Below are 22,892 nucleotides of genomic sequence, written 5' to 3'. Positions count from 1 at the left end.
AATTGACAAACTCACAGGCCTACATCAAATCCTTCACTTTCATAAGAAACCAAAAAAATGCCATAAATAGAGATCAAACTTAAATCTCCACTGGACTGTATCGAACCCACCCGGGTGGGGAGGGACTTGAGTCACTTGACTTCAACATATTAAAACTGATCAGTGTATTTATTTTTCCTTTTTCAATCTATATTATATAATAAATAACAGTTTTCTCATGTCACATGTCATTTCCTTATGCATTCTTATTCTTTCTTCCCGCCTCTCTCTCTTATTAATTATAAATACTTTTTAAAGTTCTTTTCATATATTTTTTGTTTAATAATTTCTCTAATTGCTTTTACAAAACGTATTTTATATTTTTTTTAAAAACGTTAGGTTTATTTATAAAACATTTTTATAAACTGAACATTTTCATTATTTAACGGGTTCATTGTGAAAAACACGTGGATCTTTAATTGAACCTGACCCGCCTTCTTTTCACCTGTAACCGTAATATATTTCTTTATATCCAAATTTTGTCGATCAAGACCTTATCGATTCTCTTTTATTGTACATTCTTCAACTAATCGAACGTTTTCTTCTATTGATGGTTGGTTCGTATTGATTGTCTTGTTTATGTTCTCATAATACTAATTTACTTTAATTGCTACCATATTTTTAGTGTATTATCTAATTTTGTATCGAAAGAAGTATTTAAAGATTTATGATTTATATTTAAGTTTGTGAATAGTAGTTATAATTTAACTTTGTACCTACTTAATGTATTATTCAACTTTATTTATCAAAAGTTATCTCTTTCAAAATTTAAGTTGTCCAAACCTTGTAAAACACGGGTACATAACGTAGTTTAAATATATAACTTGGTTTTTCTCCTACAACTAATATTATTTATTTTTTTTCATTGTAACATTTGTTAATTTTCAAACCTGAAACCCGACCCGTTTTAGTTTTCTATGAGATTTTAAACATTTATAATCAATAAAATGTTGCATGTGTATGTTTTAATAATGTTATTAGTCAATGATACTAAAGTTATATGATACTGACTATACTAACGTATTCGTAAGTCTTGATGAATCGAAAATTGTTGCCTCACATCGTTACTTATATTTTGTTACGTATTTATAGCATTTGGAAACTCGTATAACCTAAATTGATATTTGGAGTCAATAATAAGTTACATATATGTATTTTGCATATACATAATAAGTTATAACTCATAAGTGTGTTTCTTTCATTTTTAACACAATAAATTGTTAAATGGACATTTATACATGTAACTAGCCTAAGGACTATATCTAATTATTATTTATATATAAATACGACATTTGCCTTTCATTAAATTTATATGATTTTATATATGTGTTTCATTTGTGTGTAACACGGGTACTATCCTAGTTAATCTATAGAACAAAAGATTGATGAGTCACTAGGACTATGGGGCAGGGGCGGATCTATATACAAAATGGGTGGTTGCCCGGAACCACGCGAGTTTCGAAATTATAGTGTATTTATATGTAGAAAATATTAGAGGGACCACTTTATAAATTGGTAAGGAACAACAATGTTTACATCATGAGCGTGGGTCTAGCTGGTAATTTGGTGGTTTTGTAACTTGAAGGTCACAGGTTCGACTCTGGTATCCAACCAATTTTTTTGAACTTTTTTTTACTAACTCGGCCAATAAATAAGGGTTTTATTATGTAAATAAACTTTGCCCGAACCAACCCGAACATCAAACACACGAAATTTTTTATACCCGACTCTTTAAAATTGAAGCATTTAAAAATACGGCATCACTTAAAAAAAATTCATGAATCCGTCACCGCTATGATGGCAACTATAATTGGTTTGTATGTGCCTTGCAGACGTCCACCTAATCTCGTATGTGGTGTGTGGACCGTGTGGATAAGTTCACAACTTACAAACGTTGTTCTCACTCTACACTTGTCCTCTTTGACCCCTCATTTATTTTTGTCCAGAATCCGGACATATTCTAGGATATTACCTCACCTCCATTTGGAACCAGCCTCAATTATGTCTACGTTCGTTGACCTTGTCATTATTAAAGATTTGTTCAACTTCACATTGTTATAAATAGTTAGAACCACATGAAAACATATTCATCAATATTAATTCATCACACTCTCATCAAATATTAATCAAGTTTTTAAGCTTAATCCTACTAATATGGACAGCATGGAGTACTTGCTAGACGGTGAAGATACCGCATTTCACGCCGAGCTCACAAGGCAAATATTAATGATCATGGATGATGAGGAAGAAACATATGCAAGGAGAGAGATAAAGGGTAGGCCCGAGGTTAAGAGACCAGTGGTTTATGGTGGTTTGGGTGGTTATTATTTTAGTTGGTCAGAGAGTGGGAAGGGTGTGGAAGTGCCTGGCTGGATGGAGAGGTTGTGGGCGAGTAACGGTGGTGGTGGGACCGGGGTTTTTATACCTCGGGTGGTTGCGGCAGCAGCCGCCGGCAAGTCGAGAAGAAGATCAAGAAGACATAATAATAAGCCAAGGAAGAATAATGTTAATGTTAACTATGGAGGAATAAAGATTCATGTTTGAATATGTAGTAATAAGTATTGATCCATTCTTTTGTAGATAATATAATGTGATGAGAGATTATTCATTTATAAACTTGTTTTAAGTATATAAGTGTGGATCATACAAATTAAATAGATTGTTAGTGTTTTAAAAAATAAATATAGTTACAACAACTAGTTTTTGGCTTGACTTGTAAATTGTAATTATCCAACTCGACTAAAGGTAAATATATGAATTCCCTATATATACACATTATAATTCTATAAACACCACGTTGATATTCACATGTTATGTCATTAGAACATATGAACACTCAAAAGTTATTGGTGGAGATATCCCAGAAGTGAGATTTTTATATCTACATGTGGTTAGAAAAACAACTCTTTCTAAATTATTTTTGAAAGTGCATACAAAATTAGATAAGTCGCTAGGGGCTGCTTGTAATTTTTACCAAAGACGTTTGGATGGGGACGGACTTCTTTCTCTTTTTATTTTTATAATGGTCATTTTTTTGTGTTTAAGTCATCACACTCATCAAATTAAAGAGTCCGCTATCTTATTTTGACAAGACTATGTTATTTTAGCTGGACCCATGCTGATTTTCAGAGTTTGCCTTGGGCATTCTTTTGGGAAACCATACCGCCGCCTGCCATTTGATAGTCGTTGTGTCATCAAAAGAGCATAACTTTCTGGCTTAATACACAGTCATATGAAAACCCGGGTGGGCTCGGGATTTGAATTGACAAACTCACAAGGCCTACATCAAATCCTTCAATATCATAATCCACCAAAAAATGCCATAAATAGAGATCAAACTTGAATCTCTACTAGACTGTATCGAACCCACCCGGGTGGGGAGGGACTTGAGTCACTTGACTTCAACATATTAAAACTGATCGGTGTATTTATTTTTCCTTTTTCAATTTAAATATATAACTTGGTTTTTCCGCTACAACTTATATTATTTATTTTTTTTCTTTGTAGCATTTGTTAATTTTCAAACTTGAACCCGACCCGTTTTAGTTTTCAATGAGATTTTAAACATTTATAATCAATGAAATGTTGTATGTCTATGTTTTAATCATGTTATTGGTCATTGATACTAAAGTTATATCATACTGACTATGCTAACGTATTCGTAAGTCTTGATAAATCGAAAATTGTTGCCTCACATCGATACTTATATTTTTGTTACGTATTTATAGCATTTGGAAACTCGTATAACCTAAATTGATATCTGGAGTTCCTAATAAGTTACATATATGTATTTTGCCTATACATAATAAGTTATAACTCATTAGTGTGTTTCTTTCATTTTTAACACAATAAATTGTTAAATGGACATTTATACATGTAACTAGCTTTATACATGTAACTAGCTTAAGTACTATATCTAATTATTAGGCTAAACGGTGTGGGTGCTGATTTACCGCTTGAACTGCCTAGCTGGCCATCGGCACCGCCGGCAAACACCACCCCCGTTGTTTTGGTGCCGCCAGCAGTGAAAATTTGATGGAAATTTTGCCGACTATTTCACCGCTCAATCCTCCACAGTCCCATTATTTTTAACCCATTTGACCAAAATTAACAATAGCAAACCAGATTAATCAACAAACTCACCAACAATGGCCTGATTACTATGGATCTGAAGCAAACACAGTTTACGATCTTTGTTTCGGTACCCGGGATTGAGAGTTCGACCGGTTTCAGCTCTTGTTGTGACGGAATCGATAGTTTTTTTTGTTGATTTCAGGGTTCGCAGATTTGTGATTTGGGAATATTGGCAGCTTGGATTTTGAGTACAATTTCAAATTTTGGATTGGAAAGGATAGTGCACAGCTTGGATTGGAAACGACATTATGCAGCTTGATTGGAAATGAGTAAATTTGATAGATTTATGCTTTAATTGGATTATAATAATTATTTTAATTTAATAATAATTATTATTATTTTAATTGAAAAGAGGAGGAAGCAAATTGGGAACCATTTCCTTGATATTGTGAAGGAGAGTGGTGTTGAGTATGGCATGATATGGCGCTGATGTGACAATGTAAATTGAGAAGTAAAGAGGCATAGAATTTATATAATTTTATATATAAATATGTCATTTGCATTTCATTAAATTTATATAATTTTATATATATGTTTCATTTGTGTGTAACACGGGTACTATCCTAGTTAATCTATAGAACAAAAAATTGATGAGTCACTAGGACTATGGTGCAGGGGCGGATCTATATACAAAATGGGTGGTTCCCCGGAACCACGCGAGTTTCGAAATTATAGTGTATTTATATGTAGAAAATATTAGAGGAACCACCTTATAAATTAGTAAGGAACCACCATGTTTACATCACGAGCGTTGGTCTAGCTGGTAATTTGGTGGTTTTGTAACTTGAAGGTCACCGGTTCGACTCCGGTATCCAACCAAATTTTTTGAACTTTTTTTTTACTAACCCGGCCAATAAATTAATAGGGTTTTATTATGCAATAAACTTTGCCCGAGCCAACCCGAACATCAAACACCCGAAATTTTTTATATCTAATTCTTTGAAATTGAAGCATTTAAAAGTACTACATTCCTTAAAAAAATTCCAGAACCCGTCACTGTTATGGTGGCAACTATAATTTGTTTGTATGTGCCTTGCAGACGTCCACCTAATCTCGTATGTGGTGTGTGGACAGTGTGGATAAGTTCACAACTTACAAACGTTGTTATCTCACTCTACACTTGTCCTCTTTGACCTCTCATGTATTTTTATCCAGAATCCAGACATATTCTAGGATATTACCTCACCTCCATTTGGAACCAGCCTCAATTGTGTCTACGTTCATTGACCTTGTCATTATTAAAGATTTGTTCAACTTCACATTGTTATAAATACTTATAGCCACATGAAAACATATTCATCAATATTCATCACACTCTCATCAAATATTAATCAAGTTTTCAAGCTTAATCTTACTAATATGGACAACATGGAGTATTTGCAAGACCCTGAGGATACCGCCATTCATGCCGAGCTCACAAGGCAGATATTAATGATCATGGATGATGAGGATGACACATATACTAGAAGAGAGATAAAGGGTAGGTCCGAGGTTAAGAGACCGGTGGTTTATGGTGGTTCGTGTGGTGGTTACTTTAGTTGGTCGGATAGTGGGAGGGGTGTGGAAGTGCCTAGTTGGATGGAGAGGTTGTGGGCGAGTAAGGGTGGTGGTGGGACCGGGGTATTTATACCTCGGGTGATGGCGGCAGAAGCCGCCGGCAAGCAGTGGCGGATCCAGAAATTTTTTTCGGGTGGTGCACTACTTTTAGATGTTTCAATTTCACCGTGTCGGGTATAAAAAATTCCGGGTCAGTTTGAGGTTCCGGTCGGTTCGATGGTTCGGGAAAAGTTCATTACATAATAAATATACGATAAATTAATAAAAGAGACACCGTCATTAGAAATTAAAAAACACATAATATCTATACAGTAGTCTTTACGAATTAAAAATAAAATGCTTATGATCCAAGGTTCGATGGTTCACTTTGATAATATATCTTCACATTCAACATACCTACAAATCAACAATTACAAACTAAGAAAGTAACAAATTAAAACCAATAATCTAACAAACTAAAACTAAATTTAACAAATAACTTAAACAATTAAGTAGTTAACACTTAACAATTAAGAACAATTAACATTTAACAAGAAGTCAAGAACAATTAACATTTAACAATGAATTATAAATGTAAAATTACCTTCAAAGTGGGAGATTAAGAGGATTCGAGTAAGGACTGTAAGGAGACGGCTGACAGAGGACGGGGATGGCCGACGGCGATGGTCGGAGTGACGGTGCCGGAGTGCGGGAGTGACTGAGTGAGGCTGCCGGAGTGCGGGAGTGACCGAGTCAGGGGCTGAAATCAGGTAAGGGGTGGAGAGGCGCTGTGTTGTTTGTGCTGGTTATGTGTTTGTGTTTATTTAAAACCCTAACTTATGTTAGGTAAGTTAGTAAAAAAAAGAAAAAAAAATTAAAAAAACGAGATTTGATCCCGCGACCTCCGGGTTACAAAACCGGCGTGTTACCAGACAGACAGACAAACACTTCAAATGGTTATATGATGGTTCCTTTCTAATTTATAGGGTGGTTCCTTTATTATTTTATATATAATTACACTATTATTTCAAAACTCGGGTGGTTCCGAGGAACCACCCGATATCACTGTAGATCCGCCCCTGCCGGCAAGTCAAGAAGAAGATCAAGAAGACATAATAAGCCAAGGAAGAATAATGTTAATGTTAGCTATGGAGGAATTAAGATTCATGTTTGAATATGTAGTAATAGTATTGATCCATTCTTTTTGTAGATAATATAATGTGATGAGATTATTCATTTATAAACTTGTTTTAAGTATATAAGTGTGTCTCATAAAAATTATATAGATTGTTAATGTTTTAAAAATATATATAGTTACAACTAGTTTTTTGCTTGACTTGTAAATTGTAATTATCCAACTCTGCTAAAAATTAATATATGAATTCCCAATATATACACACTATAATTCTATTAACACCACGTTGAGATTCACATGTTATGTGAACATATAAAAGCAGATGGACACTCAAAAGTTCTTGGTGGGGATATCCCACAAGGTGAGATTTTTATATCTACATGTGGTTAGGAAAACAACTATTTCTAGATCATTTTTGGAAGTGCATACAAAATTTGATAAGTCGCTAGGGGTTGCTTGTAATTTTCACCAAACACGTTTGGGGTGGGGAGGGACTTATTTCTCTTTTCTTCTGGATCGAACAACGACTGTTTCTTGTGTTTAAGTCATCGCACTTATCAAATTAAAGAGTATGTTGTTTCATTCTGGCAAGTTTATGTTGTCTTAATTGGACCCACGTTTGCTTTAGCTTGGACATTACCCCGGGAAATCATATCGACATCTGCCACTTAGAAGTCGTTGTGCCGCCACAATAGCAAAACTCTCTGGCGTAAGACACGGTGAGACAAAAACTCAGATGGGTTCGTGATTTGAATTGACAAACACACAAGACTTAGCTCAAATCATTCGTTGTTACAATCCATCAAAAATGCCACAAATGAAGTTAAACTTGTGCCTCCACTAGACAGGAATGAACCCGGGTGGGGAAGGACTTTGACTTCCACATATTAAAATTGATCAGTGTATTTATTTTTCCTTTTTCAATTTAAATATATAATTTGAATTTTCTCTTACAACTTATATTATTTATTCACTAAAGTTATATACACGGTTTTATTTATTTATTTGTTTGTTAATTTTTGTCTTCCTTTCTATAAAATATATATTTATGAAAACCTAAGTTGTAATAAAATTAAATATATATTTAGCAAAGTATGCATGCATTTCTTCATCGGGGATATTGTTGGTGTAAAACTCCTCGATGAGATTTGCTTCTTTCTGAATCTCCTTTGCTTGTTGGGAGATTGATGGTCTCAGTCCTAAATATGGAGGAAAATCGGGATTCTCGTTTTCCTCTTCTTCAGGATCCTCCTCTTCTTCAAGATCCTCGTCGAATTCATAAGGGTTCTTGGTTGGTGCTTGAAAAGTTATCTTTCCATGAGGCATTGTAACCCTCATTTTTGGTCTGTGACTGGTTTCTATAGTTGCTGGTGGGGTCTCGTATTGATAGTTCAATGGTGGTGATCCAAATTGCCATCTCCTTTGATCCGAGTGACAATTCATCCAGCTAGATGATTCCGATTCAATTTCGTGTTTCATCTTACTCTGTACTTCCTGTTCCTCGGAAGGATGGTAGGTCGGAACTTCGAGTGGATAATACTGGGGAATGTTGTCGGTGGTGTCGTCATAAATTTCTATTGGCATTTGTTGACTCCCTGGGAGATACACGGGTTGGCTCCCATAGGGTAAGTTTGGAACGATTGGTTGATTGTGATTGAAAAAGCTAGTATAATAACTATTGCTACTCTCCATATCGGATGGTTCGTAGTTGATTGTTGATGTGTGGGTAAAAGTACACGCCTTAAGTGTTTTATATTGTGTGTTTTACTTGTTTATATGTAACGAACACAAATACTTTGATTGGTTTTATGGTTACAGGTGTGCGGAGCTTAAAGAAGATAATTTAGAGCATTCATGATGGAGTGGAAATGAAATTGATGATCCATGAGAAGATAGAGAATTGAAATACGAAGACGTGGCCGCAAACGGGGAGGAAAACGGAGTTGAAACGAAGATTCTATGAAGAAAACAAGATTTATGCTGGCAGACCGTAAGGCAGATTGGTCTGACCGTAGCTTACGGTGGCCAGACCGTAGCTTACGGTCTGGTCTGACGAAAAAAGGAATTTTGGTGATTTTTCTTCCATATTTAAGGCCCAAAAACCCTAAAGTCGAAACCATTGAATAATTATCAGTTTTGGGACGTCTTGGAGGCTATCATACACCATCCAAACACCTACCAATCACCACAAGCATCCATGTTATCATCATCTCAATCAAGAATCAAGATCTTCAAGATGCATATGCTAGGCTAAAGCTCTTTTGACCATCTCCGGGTGTAGGTTGTGTTTGTGGTTAGACTCTTTGGTATTTTGAACCTTAATATTGGATTTGGATTTGTTTAATCATTCGGTTAGTTGAATCTTTACATTTGTTTATGCATTTAACAGTTTTTCGTAATTGAATGTTTTGTGTTTTTATCAGTTTATTGATTTGTGGTCATCAACTTTTAGGATTAAGTTCTTTGAGTCATTGACCTGTTTATCATTAACCATTAAATCACTTACATTTATCAAACCCTAAAACGGGTAATCAATTAGATTATTATTCAATTGTGCCAATTGTTCGGATTAAGTTTTGACAATCAGCAGAGCCAAATATTTAGTCTTTTGCTTATTAATTCAAACAAAGAGATTTCCAAATAGGTTTAATTACTTGTCCAACTTGCTTCACAACCTGAAACCTGGAGATTGGTTATTTTCTCATAACTGTTTACAAATCAAAGTAACATTGTGTTTGCTTAGCAAATCTTTTAAACCGCTTGACATCGTTTGTCCACTTAGTTTAATAGTTTATAAATTATGAATTTGATTAGCACTTTCCACTGATTTCCTGTGGATTCGACACCTTACTTGCCCTTGCTAGTAAAGGTAATTTATAAATGTTTTTTGATTGACCTTTCGACATCGATCAAAATGGCGCCGTTGTCGGGGAATCAACGCGCAAAGTGCTAGTTTAGCGTAGGTTTTAGTATTTGTTTTAATTTTTCTTCGTTGATTTTACGCGGGGTGTTAGTGTTTGTGTCTTTGCAGGTAACTTCACAAGTTGATGCAGACAAGATATTCCCGTGAGAAAGAGCCGCTCCAATTTGATCCCGAAATCGAGAAAACAACAAGACGAAACTGAGCAGCTCAGAAAACCACACTAAACCAAATACCCGAATTCATAGCACCAAAAGAAGAAACCATGAGTAACCGAAGTAGAAGAGATCCAAATGCTTACCAACCACATGACCAAGAACAACCAATCACACAAAACCAGAACGTTAACCGTGACAGAAACCGTAATCTGTTCAACCGAAGAGATGTTAATCGTAATCCCAGAAACATGGATGACAACTTGTCAATCAGATCAGCTCCCGTGAATCGTCAAAGACAGAATGATTTGAGAGAGGAAAGACCCGAGATTGATCGTGCTCGTGCACGAGTGGAAAATTGGCACATAGGGAACGATTTTGGTTACGATTCTGAGGAGGAAGAGGAGCGTAGAGATGAACAGCGGGGTCGATATCGGCAACAAGATCCCCGTGATGATCAAGAAATTAGGCAGAATCATCCAGAAAATCAGAGAGATCGAGCACCAAGACAGCAACAACACCATGAACAGCCGTATTATGATTTTGATGATGGAGTCCCAAGGGCGTTTGTTCCACCGCCAGTCAGAGGCGTTCAAAGTCACTTCATTCCACAAGTGGCTACGAATCCTCTACCAATCATCATTCCAGTCAGGCGGGGAAGAACTTTTTCGGTAAGGCAGAACAGTTTAACGGGATTACGGACATTTCATGGAAAGGCTACTGACGTGTGTGAATATATATATATAAAAATTTAAGTAAAAGTTCCACACAAATCGGGTTTTAAAATAGGTTTTCACCTACAACTAAACCACACACAAAAGGCAAGTGTACCTATCGTTTGTAATAAAGTGTCGGTAAGAACCGAGTATCAATCCATGGACATGGCAACTTTCTAGTACTAAATCTTCGTAAATGATCAACCGAACAAATAAATCTTGATTTGGATATTTAACTAATTAAACTAGCATACAATGAAAACAAAGCAAGTAAAAATACAAGAAAAACAATCAATCCAACAAACTACCTAGACAAGAATCCACTCTACTAACATGACAAAATAGCAATGATATGGCAAGACATCATGAATCTAAACATAAATACTAGATTTCAATAAAGCAACCTAATACTAGCAAATAATCATCATGATGGGTCTTCAATCAAGAGATAAACATAGACTAACTTGTTTGTCAAAACAACAAAGTCTCATAATCAAAGGAAAGCTAGCATGAACAACATTCTAACCACCTAATATTACACTAAAGTAGCCAAATTCATGAAATTAATATAAACTTATGAAACTTTAACTAGCAAGTCATCACCAAGTCAATAATCATAACAACACTAATCAATTTTCCAATATTAAGTGTAGGGTTTCATACTCATTAATAATTATATAACCAAGTTAATTTTTACTAGTCATTCCTAACTTAGTAATGTAAACAAAGATTTCATGAACATTCAAAGTTTACAAACAAACATCTAGAACATAGTTTTCCAACATGAATGCCTAAACATTTGCAAAACTAACAAGGTTATGTAACATAACAAGCATAAACACCATCAATATCAACTTATAAATTCAACCATATTCTTGAAAGAAAACCATTTTACCAACATCATGCATAGATAATATATCACATTAATAAGAGTTTCAACATTGTCTAGATAGCAAAAGTAATTAGCCCATAAGGCTTAATACAACTACAATCAAACTAGAAATAAGCTTACAAAACATGTTCAAGAACAAAGGAATGCAAACTAAGATCAAGCGAGGATTGAAGGATGGAATGATGAATCTTGTGTTGGTGGAAGCCTCCAAGAATCCCCAAAAATTGCTGCACTTGGTTGGGAGAGAATCCCCAAGACTCCACATACCAAAATAAAGTGAAAACAAGTGTTTATAAGCTTCTGGTTAAAGTGCATGGTCATGCACAAAAAGTGCACGGTCGTGCACTATTTTGGGTAAGTCAAACTTTCACTTTCGGCGGCTCAGAGTTGCGAGTTCCAAAAAAGGGCACGATCATGCACAAAAAGTGCATGGTCGTGCATTTGCGGCACTGGCTAGTGCACTTTCAAAGTCGATGTGTCTTGTTCTCGGCATCGGATAGTGCATGGGCTCGTGCCCTCAGGAGTGCACGGTGGTGCACAAAAAGTGCATGATAGTGCAGTTTCACTTTTGGCACGACAGTAGATGTGCAAGGGTTCTAATAAAGGTGCACCATCATGCACATAAAGTGCATGGTCATGCACTTTGGCACGACAGTAGATGTGCACGGGTTCCAATAAAGGTGCACCATCATGCACATAAAGTGCATGGTCATGCACCTTGGCACGGTATCAGACGTGCACGGGTTCCGATAAAGGTGCACCATCATACCCATAAAGTGCATGATGGTGCAGTTGCTCAGCATGGTCATACACTTCCTTAGCATGGTCATGCACCTGCTCTCTGCATGTTCATGCGCTTTCTTAGCATGGTTATGCACTTTTGGCAGATTCTTGATTTTTGTCCGAAAAACACCATCTTTTCATCGTTTCTTCGTCGGGCGGGCGCCCAGACCTGCAAATTCATAAATAACTCAAATAAGTACCGAATACAACGAACTTGCATGGAGTTTTACCAAAATAAGAGGATAATTTGATTCTAAAAGGTGTACACATTGTGTTACATCAGCTACAGAAGAACCATACTTACACTTGAGTGATTTCAACTCGGTATGCGCACTCATCTCGAGTCAAGGTTTTACTGCGGAAGAGGTGAAGATGGTAGTTTTCCAGTTCAGTTTGAAAGACGCGGCAAAGCAGTGGTTTCTATCGTTGCTATCAGCTAGTATTTTCACTTGGGGAGATTTGGCACAACAGTTTTTAGATGAGTATTATACCCCCAGAGAACCACAGAGGCCCGCAACAACATTCGAAACTTTCAGCAAATCACCGGTGAAACCTTCTATGAATCATTCCAAAGGTTTAAACGATTGTTGAGGACTTGTCCACATCATGGGATTGCCTTATGGGAATTGATAAAGGCATTCCATGATAGTCTCTCAAATGATGATGTCCGTGACCTCCAAGCCACCACGAATGGATCTTTTCTTGCAAATGATGAAAACGAGGATTGGGGGCATTTGGAGAGACATGCGAGTAATTCAAAGAGACAAGCACAATCGAACAGGATGTCAAAAAGGTCAGTGGTAAAAGCGTTTGAAAGTCATGGGTCAGAAGATAGAATGGATAGATTGGAAAAGAAGATGGATAGGTTGTTGGTTGCAGGTGTACAAGGAGCCGGGAATTCAGGAAAAACATATCCGGTATGTGAAGGTTGTGGGGAATTAGGACACGAAGTTGCGAGTTGTGGGGTTGTGCAAGATGAAGAAATTGGAGAAGAAGAGGTCAACTATGTACAGGGTGAAAGGAAATACAATAATATGAACTCAAATACTTATCATCCGGGCCTCAGGAATCATCCAAATTTTAGTTATGGAAATCCGAACACGCAACAGAACCCGAACTTTCAAGGTAGTTTTCAGAAGACAGGTTATCAGTCAAACCAGAAACAGTATGGCAATAGTTCGGAAAGCGGTCAGAGTGGGTACAATCAAAGAGACTCGGGGGGTTACAATAATGGGTATCAAAAGAGTTCTCAGCGGGGGCAAGGGAATTCATCTGGTAACAAAGAGGAGTCGATTAAGGATGTGATGGAGTTATTGAAGCAAATGAATCAGAGGATGGAACTCCAAGAGAAGGCAAATGTTGCAAGAGATAAACAAGTGAGTCAACTGGCTGAAGAAATGGCGAGCCTAAAGAGAAATCCATCCAAATTACCAAGTGACACCTTGAAGAATCCGAGCCATCAAAGTAGTAGTTCGTCAAACTCCAAAAATGCACACGTCAGTGCCATCACAATCGAAGATAGTGTGGAGAATGACACGGTTGAAGAATTTGAAACGGGGGCACCACTCATCTATATTCAGATTAGTGAGTTCAAGACCACCAAGGCACTTGTTGATTATGGAGAGTGTGAGTGTTCTACCGGGGAGTGTGTATGACTGGTTTGATTTTGGACCTTTACAAGAAGTTGATACCACCTTGGTGTTAGCTGATTTCACTCGAATACGACCCCGTGGGAAGCTGATTGGTGTTGCGGTAAAGGTTGGTGATTTTTACTATCCTGAAGACTTTCTTGTTCTTGATTATGCACCAGCTGAGAAGGAAGAAGAACCTCGGGTGATATTGGGGAGACCGTTTTTGGCGACATCAAATGCTCAAATTAACTGCCGAGACGGAACAGTTTGCATGACCTTCGGTAACCGTAAGTTAATTTTAAGTATATTTTCAAATTCATATGATTATACTTTTGAAAATAAATATTCTAGGTCATGTGCTACTAACATGTGTCTTCCTCGTACGTGTGAGGATGACACCAAAAAGGAAAATAGTGTTGTTTTTGACAGGTCTAAGCGTGAACGAGAGAAGGAAGAGTTAAATGCAGTAGATGTTAAAAGTGGAGTAAGTTCAACAACAACACTAAGATGGTGATGGAAGTGGTGGTCGATGAGAAATACGATGGACCAAACAAGAAGAAACCACTAAAGAAGAAGAAGGTAAAGAAACCACCCGGATTTGAGAATGAACAAAGGAGGTTGGCATGTTTTGGGCCCAGGTGGGAGGCATTAGAGCTACCATTGTGTTGGAGAAGTAAGAAGAATGAGGTGGAGCAAGGTAAGCACTCCATTAGACCACCATAACCGCCAAATCAGGTAACGGTCTTGCTGAAGACCTTAACAAAAACTTAGCGCTGACTGGGAGGCAACCCGACCTTTTTGTTTTGTTTTTCTCTCTTTATTTTTGGTTTTCTTTTTGCATGTTACTTTTTTTTGTGTTTTGTGGTCATAGTAAGCCCTAAGTGTGGGGAAGCTGATGGTGGTTTTGTCAAGATTCGGTGGAGTAGATATTGTCATATCATAATTCAGGAAGTGTGGGTCAAGGTTGCAAAAGTACTCATCAGCAGAACCCGTTTGGCATAAGAAATTTGAATCAGGTCCATGTGTCTCTCCCTATCTTTTATTTGCTGTTGACTGCTTAATATTTGTGTTTATGGGTGGTTGGGTGGCGTGATGAACTTTCGGGTCGTGTGGTTGATGCTAGTGTCTATGCTTATGTTTGAACACTTTGTGTTTCGGTTAATGGTATGCAACTTTATTTAAATCCAGAGATGGGTAATTGGTTGTCCCTTGAATTGCAATTGTTATGAATATCCTGTATTTGCATCTGTTTTTGAAAATTTGAGTTACATTGTGGGCAATGTAAATCTCAAGTGTGGGGATGGAAAAATATGGAGAAATTAAAAATTTTTAGCCTTAAGAGTAGCTTGATTGTGCGCAAAAGCCGAAATTGTAATTTGTTAATTGTTAGTATTAATGCCAAGTAGAGGTCTTTGGTCATGGTCAATTTTTAAGCTTCTAGGAAGTCTTCCCATGCAAATGTTTTTCAAAAATTAGACAATTAAAATGAACCGTTTAGATGGGGATAACGAGTCATGGGGACAGGTACACATGTTTCATATCGGCAGCCTAATTCCTCCGGTATGTGTGTGAGATTTGCTTTATATATAATACACATATAATATATAGTATATACACATGTCATTTGAGTGCCATTATCGAGAGTAACCGGTATGTCCATGATATCTAGAACTTGGTTGTCTCATGCATTTCGAGATCTTAATACCACCACCTGTATGGAGAAGTAAAACTGTAGAAAACCACTTTATATTGGCCTTACATATTAAAAAAATAAAATAATACTCCATTCCCTACATTATCCCTTAGGAGCCAAGTTTGTGCCTTTTCCCTTTCGTTTGTTTAAACCCACATTATAATCCGTGTTTGCCTTGGCCTTTTGTTTTAACCTTGTGGATGAAACTTGGTATGTTAAGAGTTGTATTTAAGTTGTATGTCGAGCATAGTATACAATGTACGTATGTCTCGGGTCATTTGTTTGTGTATATTGATGTTAGTTTTTGTTTAAAACAAAAAATTGAAAACAAAAGAGAGAAAACGAAAAAAAATCAAAATCAAAGAAAAACTCAAAAAGAGTTGTGTTTAAAGTCGTTATTGGTTGTAAATAATAGTTAGTGAGTTTGTTTGTTCGTTTGTTTGTTGGTGTCAATAAATTGGGTTTCATCCACCATAAGTCACTAAATAAATCCACTTCCACACCCCAACCTAAGCCACAGCAAAACCCTTAGTTCTTTTCTCTATGCAACCGGTGGGTAATGGGTGGAGATATGACTTGCTACCAAGCTTATTACATTGTGTTCATACTTGGTATTGAGGGCAGAGAGATACTAGCACATTTTTTGCTGGTCCAGATATTAAACTGAGAGGAGAGATCTTATATTATGAGGGGTATGAACATGTGTGCCTTAACCGGAAACAAAGTACACTCGTTTGGGCGGTTTCATAGTTTTAAAAGGTATCATTAAATTATTTGGTGGTTTATCAACCTTGACAGTGTCAGTTCTTGGGAATTGGGTATGACCTTATACCTCACTAGTATTAATGCTGATAATTGATGAACCGTCGATCGAGGTGTATGTGTTGCATGAGAGTTTGCTTGAGGGCAAGCAAATGATAAGTGTGGGGATGTGATGTGTGGGTAAAAGTACACGCCTTAAGTGTTTTATATTGTGTGTTTTACTTGTTTATATGTAACGAACACAAATACTTTGATAGGTTTTATGGTTACAGGTGTGCGGAGCTTAACGGAGCTTAAAGAAGCTAATATAGAGCATTCATGATGGAGTGGAAATGAAAGTTATGATCCATGAGAAGATAGAGAATTGAAATACGAAGACGTGGCCGTAAACGGGGAGGAAAACGGAGTTGAAACGAAGATTCTATGAAGAAAACAAGATTTATGCTGGCAGACCGTAAGGCAAATTGGTCTGACCGTAGCTTATGGTGGCCAGACCGTAGCTTACGGTCTGGTCTGACGAAAATAGGGATTTTGGTGATTTTTTTTCCATATTTAAGGCCCAAAAACCCTAAAGTCGAAACCATTGAATAATTATCAGTTTTGGGACGTCTTGGAGGCTATCATACACCATCCTAACACCTACCAATCACCACAACCATCCATGTTATCATCATCTCAATCAATAATCAAGATCTTCAAGATGCATATGCTAGGCTAAAGCTCTTATGACCATCTCCGGGTGTAGGGTTGTGTTTGTGGTTAGACTCTTTGGTATTTTGAACCTTAATATTGGATTTGTATTTGGTTAATCATTTGGTTAGTTGAATCTTTACATTTATTTATGCATTTAACAGTTTTTCGTAATTGAATGTTTTGTGTTTTTATCAGTTTATTGATTTGTGGTCATCAACTTTTAGGATTAAGTTCTTTAAGTCATTGACCTGTTTATCATTAACCATAAAATCACTTACATTTATCAAACCCTAAAACTGGTAATCAATTAGATTATTATTCAACTGTGCCAATTTTCGGATTAAGTTTTGACAATCAGCAGAGCCAAATATTTAGTCTTTTGCTTATTAATTCAAACAAAGAGATTTCCAAATAGGTTTAATTACTTGTCCAACTTGCTTCACAACCTGAAACCTGGAGATTGGTTATTTTCTCATAACTGTTTACAAATCAAAGTAACATTGTGTTTGCTTAGCAAATCTTTTAAACCGCTTGACATCGTTTGTCCACTTAGTTTAATATTTTATAAATTATGAATTTGATTAGCACTTTCCACTGATTCCCTGTGGATTCGACACCTTACTTGCCCTTGCTAGTAAAGGTAATTTATAAATGTTTTTTGATTGACCTTTCGACATCGATCAATTGTCGGTTTTGATCGAATGGCTACTTGGTGTCTACGACCAAAGTAGTTAATATAAGACATCTGCACTTTTAGTTAGATTAGGGATAAGAGGTTTACCAATCCTATCTTATCCCTACGAATAATAATAATGATAATAATAATGGTTAAAGCCTAGGTACTAATGTTTTAATACCTAATTCGCTGAAACCGATAGCTCTGATACCAACTTGTCAAACCCCGACTTAGGGCCTAGGCGTGTGACCACAAGTTGGTACCTGTTTTGTAAATATATCAGAGTTTATGGATTAATTTTAGCGGAAGACTTTAGGTTTGAATATAAAATTAATTTACATTGAAAACTTACTCGGGAATTAAATACCCGAGTATCGGTTTACAAAACATATGTTTCATATTACAAGGATTTTAGTTATAAAAAACGGAGCCATCTTGTACGCGCTTCTATCTTCATATAGACTCCAATCCTTGCTAATGCTACTTATGCTTAATTACCTGCAATGGGTTGGAAAAATACGTAAGCTATATGCTGGTGAACACGTATGACTCAATAAAACATTTTGAATGACGATTACAATACAAATGTAGTTTTCTTGACAATCTCAGCGGAAGCATTTATACTTCCGGTATATGCACCACTGCCCTACACACACAACGGTATTCCCCGAGCCAAACGGCCCTAAACTGAGAACTGGTCATGACCGTTTAAGCTCGCGGCTTCATTGCCTTTGATTGATTGATTGAGCTTTAACAGTTATGTTTGGATCCATACACATGCGTATTCGGTCTGAGTTGATATTATTCTCTACTTTGTATTATAATGTTTTAGAGATTTCATTATCTCATGTAGACATTGATTGACTCGTTAAGACAAACACCCGTTCGTCTCATTGAGTATAAACATGTTTTGACTGATTAAAAAGGTTAACGTATTCACCTGTACCGTCGGTGTTGTAAACCTTGAATGATTGATTGATTGATTGATTGAGAATGATACTTAACCTAGACATGAATAGGTTTGTATGAATGATTTGAATGAGGATTAAGCTATGATTGTAAGCTTAACCTTGAAATCATTTATCTTTGATTGTGAATGAAAACACTTAGTTTTATGTGACGTTTGATATAGCATGATTTGGCTTAATAGGTTCTATCACGTTAGTAAGTTTCTCCAGGTAAGTAAACGGGTCCCTCGGTTGATTGGGATTTATACGAATTACTTTTCCTTAGGCAAGAAACTTACTACTCGTGATATCCCCCTTCCAGTTACTACATGCCCGTCAAAATATATCTTTCGTTTAACATTACTTCATCATGAAGTAACGTTTATGAAAACATGATTGTGAATGATTTGTAAAATACGATCAAGGTTAAAGGCCATAGCCTCGATTGATAGTCTAAGCAATAAGTCAAATAACTTAAACGTAACTCCTACCTCAGATTGGATGCTTAGATTGATTGATAATAAAAGGCAGGATCTTGATTTACTCGCTTAAGTGTTTGCTACATGATTATGACTTCGTTCTTCGCACGAACTTTGAGAAATTGGCACGTAAACTACACGGCAATGGGGCACGCCTTTCTAGGTTATGTGTGTGTATATGGAGGTGTGATGGGATGAATGGGGTTCAAACCCGTCTCCTCCCTTTTTATAGGCGAAATTGGACCCCGTCGCGATACGCGTTGGTGTTCTTAGGACCCGTCGCGTACCGCGGCGCCGCACTTTTTACGCTGCCTTATGCGGTGGTGACACGTGGCCTGTCACATTGCGCCACTTGTTGACACGGTGTTGGACACGTGTCCGGTGACTCACCAAGCCCATCGCGCTACGCGATGGGTTGATTGTTACCCCGTCACGTGCCGCGATGGGAGCAAATTTTCATAATTTGCATTTTTGGTCCCTATACTTTCTAAGTTAGTACATTTAAGCTTAAATTAAAGAGGGTAAAAGACGCGGTGTTACAATTTACTATTCGAAATATGACAAGAGGAGCAAAAAAATGACTTTATAGTCTTATTACAATTAATAATAAGAAAACGACTAAGATAATCTAGCACGTTCGCGCCGGGATGTTCACGCCAATCATGCCAGGGGGGTGGAACTTGAGGAAGACAGCAAAGCAAATGCCGGGGTTGAACGGATAGAGGTCACCGGTGCTATTGTGCCGGGAAAGGTGGCGTCCATCCTTGAGGTCCTTCAAAGTAAAACCAAAATGGTCAAATTTAACAGAAACTTGATTGTCAATAGTAAACTTGCGAAGAGATAAAAGGTCTTAAATAACTTGGGGTGAGTAAATGATTTGGTTTAGTTGGTAGGTTTTATTCGGTAAGGTATAACAGCCGTTGCCGGAGCCATTGATTAATAAGCGTTGGCCATTACCAACAAAGATAGGATTAGAAGAAACAGACAAGGGAGAAGAAATTTTACCCGAATCAGATTTGAGATGAGAGGAGGCACCGGTGTCCATATACCAGTATGGGTCTCAAGAGTTCAAGTGCATGTTGCTTAGAGCCGCACCAATGTCACTTGGGCTAAGGCCATTAAATGCCGGCACAGGGGCATGTTGTGGTGAACCGGCAAAGTGGGCTTGGGACGGGTGTTGTTGGTAGTGGGATGTGTTTTGGCTAAACTAGGTAGGAGAGGCTGGTAGGTAAGGGGTGGACGGGTAAGGAGTGGGCGGGGCAGAACCGTGGGTGTTGGTATGGGACTGGATGGGTTGGTTATAGGGAAAGGTGGATTGAAGATTGGATTGTTGGTTAGGATATGGTGGAGTGGGTCGATAGGTTATATAGTTTGGCTTAAAAGCGTTTTGGTGTGGAGGGTGCACAGAAGAGCCTCGACCATTGGTGTTGTTGTTTCTGCCCCCGCGCCTCCGGTTGCCTTGACCTCCTCTACTCATTCGATAGTTGAAGTTCGGGTCATAATTATTTCCGCGATAATTGCTCCCTGGGTAGGTTTTTCTGGAACCCGAATTAGATTGTGTCGGGTCCGGTTTGCTTTGACCGTGGGCAGTATATAAAACGGAGTCACCATGAGTGCTAGCAGAGAGCTCGTTTCTGGCCGATAGTCTACGCATCTCCAAGTCAATGATGGTGCGGGCTTCATTCCACGATGGTGTTCCCGAATTATTATCGCACCAATGGTGTCGAGTTCTTTGGGAAGACCCTTAACCAGTTGAATAATGAGAGAGGATTCGTCAACTGGTTTGCCGACGTCCGCAAGTTGTCGGTTGATGTCTTTAAGCTTCTGACAGTAAGCATCCATTGAGGCGCAGTCTTTGAGAGTGGTGTGAGTAAACTCGTGGAGAAGAGCCGCCGCACGAGTCTTCTTGTTGCTTAAGAAGACATCTTCGATTTGGGTCCAGGCTTCTCGTGCCGGGATATCGTTTTCAAGGACACGATCAAGGATGTCATCAGATATGGTACTGAAAATCCATTGAAGGATGAGTGCATCTAGCTCCGATCATTCGGCATATGTGGGATCGGTGATGGCGGGAGGTGGTGTGCCATCGATATGGTGAAGAAGTTTGTAGGCTTTAAGGTGGAGTTTAAAAAGTTTCACCCCATGATGAATAGGTGGTGGTTTTGCCATCTAGTGTATGGATTTTTGATTGGATATTGGTGACGCTGTAGGTTGGGTGAATGGATGGTTTGTTTTGGGTGTTGGTTTTGCTACCGGAAGATGACGAGTCATCTCCATCTTCTCCAGCCATGGCGGCGGTGGTGGAAAATTTTTGGTGGTTTAACCTAGGCTCTGATTACCATGAAAGTAATCAATATTCCTTGTCTTCAAATGAAGAGATTACACCCAATAAATAGAATAGTTGCCTAACAACCTAGGCACTATTTTAGGAGACTAAATCAAAGTAAATCAAGAATGAATTGACAATATATGAAACTAAATATATGTTACTAATAAATTTGACTTAACATATGTGATAGTATACTTCAAGATCAATAGGACTCTGGTGGCAATTTTTGTTTGTATGTACGTACCTTAAATGGCTGGTTTCTTGGAACATTAATGAAAGCAATATTTAGAGAAAAGAGATCTAACAAACCAAACATGATCCAACAAACCAAATGTGGTCTTGTTTAGTGGCGAAGTTTGGACTAAGACACTGGGGTGGCCGAACTCAAAATATATAAAATTTCACAGACGAAGGGGGCTGGGCTCAAATTTTCAGCTGAAAACGGCTAAATTTACACTACGTATAAAAAATTTCAACCGAAAATGGCTAATGTTACAATACGCATAAAAAATTTCGGGCAAAAACGGCTAAATTTTACAATACATATAAAAATTTCCGGCCGAAAACGGCTATATTTCACACTACGAATAAAGAAAAATTTCGAATGAAAACGGCTAAATTTTACACTACGTATAAAAAGTTTCGGCCGAAAACGGCTAATTTGACACTACGTATAAAAAATTTCGGACGAAAAAAAGTAAATTTACACTAATACGTAAAAAACAGGGGGGCCGGGCGGCTAAGCAACCTTCGCCATTGGTCTTGTCGATAGTGACAGATCCAGAAGTTTTCCGCAGTAGGGCAACAAATGGGTTTACTCGGTTTCAAGTGGGAAGGTTAAAACAACCCAAAGCATATTGGGTTCCAACGAGTCCGTTAAAACATGTCAAAGTGATTCTCTTACCATATTTTATAGATTTTTATTACTCACCTTCAAAGATTTTGAAAGTATAATAAGGAAAACACAAAGTATAGTGTAATTAATCTTCTAGAGGACCTAATCCATTTTCAATTGGGGTCTAATGATTCATTTCAGTTAGGGGTCTGAATCATCAAGTTATTGATCCATTTAAAATTCTTTTTTTACCGATGATGCCTAAAAAAAAGAATAGTTGTGGCTTGATCCATTTTAAGAGAAAAAAAAAATAGAAGAGAAAAACAAACTATTTACGTTAAGAGAGTGTTTGGGTGAGCTTTTAAATTTTGTTTATCTGATTTTGAAAAGCAAAAGGTGTTCGGTAAAGCTTCAAAAAAAGCTTTTCAAAAATGCTTTTACTTATTAAAAATTAAATAAGCAAGTTAAAAAAATTCACCCAAACACCAGCTAACTGGGATTATTTGAGTGAGGGGGTGTCTTGCCTCCTGCACTCCA

This window comes from Bidens hawaiensis, unplaced genomic scaffold (assembly GCF_021521415.1).
Source record: "Bidens hawaiensis isolate Kalapana, Puna unplaced genomic scaffold, B.hawaiensis_p1.1 tig00003781_1, whole genome shotgun sequence".
Lineage (NCBI taxonomy): Eukaryota > Viridiplantae > Streptophyta > Magnoliopsida > Asterales > Asteraceae > Bidens > Bidens hawaiensis.
Note: the sequence above shows the minus strand (reverse complement) of the source record.